We start from the raw sequence: 280 nt of genomic DNA, 5'->3' as shown, positions 1-280 counted from the left end.
AAAAAAAGGCGGGGAGGGGGGGGAAGAAATCAAGCAGGCATCTCCAGCTGTGACCTTTGTTAGCAACGTTGCTTTTATTTATTTATTTTGTGGTAATAATCTTTTTTAGTAGGGGGAAGCGCGACTTTTCGATGACACTTTAATTTTCCAGCAGTGGCGAGGAGCGAGCGGCAGAGCCGGCGCTGTTTTGTCGCGACACAATGGTGCAGCGGGGCAGAGTTGTTGCACTCCTCCTCTTTGCCCTTCCCTCCGCCTGATTTTGGGGTTTGGTTTACGGAAA

General features: G+C 49.6%; 1 protein-coding gene across 1 annotated transcript in view; it reads left to right on the top strand.

The window, feature by feature from the left end:
* The window catches only part of TCF7L2 (transcription factor 7 like 2), a 36,628-nt gene that overhangs the window by 226 nt on the left and 36,122 nt on the right, over nucleotides 1-280 (top strand). The gene's annotated exons all lie outside the window — the stretch shown is intronic.

The sequence above is a fragment of the Antrostomus carolinensis genome, unplaced genomic scaffold (assembly GCF_000700745.2).
Source record: "Antrostomus carolinensis isolate BGI_N321 unplaced genomic scaffold, ASM70074v2 scaffold1097, whole genome shotgun sequence".
NCBI classification, from domain to species: Eukaryota; Metazoa; Chordata; class Aves; order Caprimulgiformes; family Caprimulgidae; genus Antrostomus; species Antrostomus carolinensis.
This window is presented reverse-complemented; position numbering and strand designations above follow the sequence as displayed.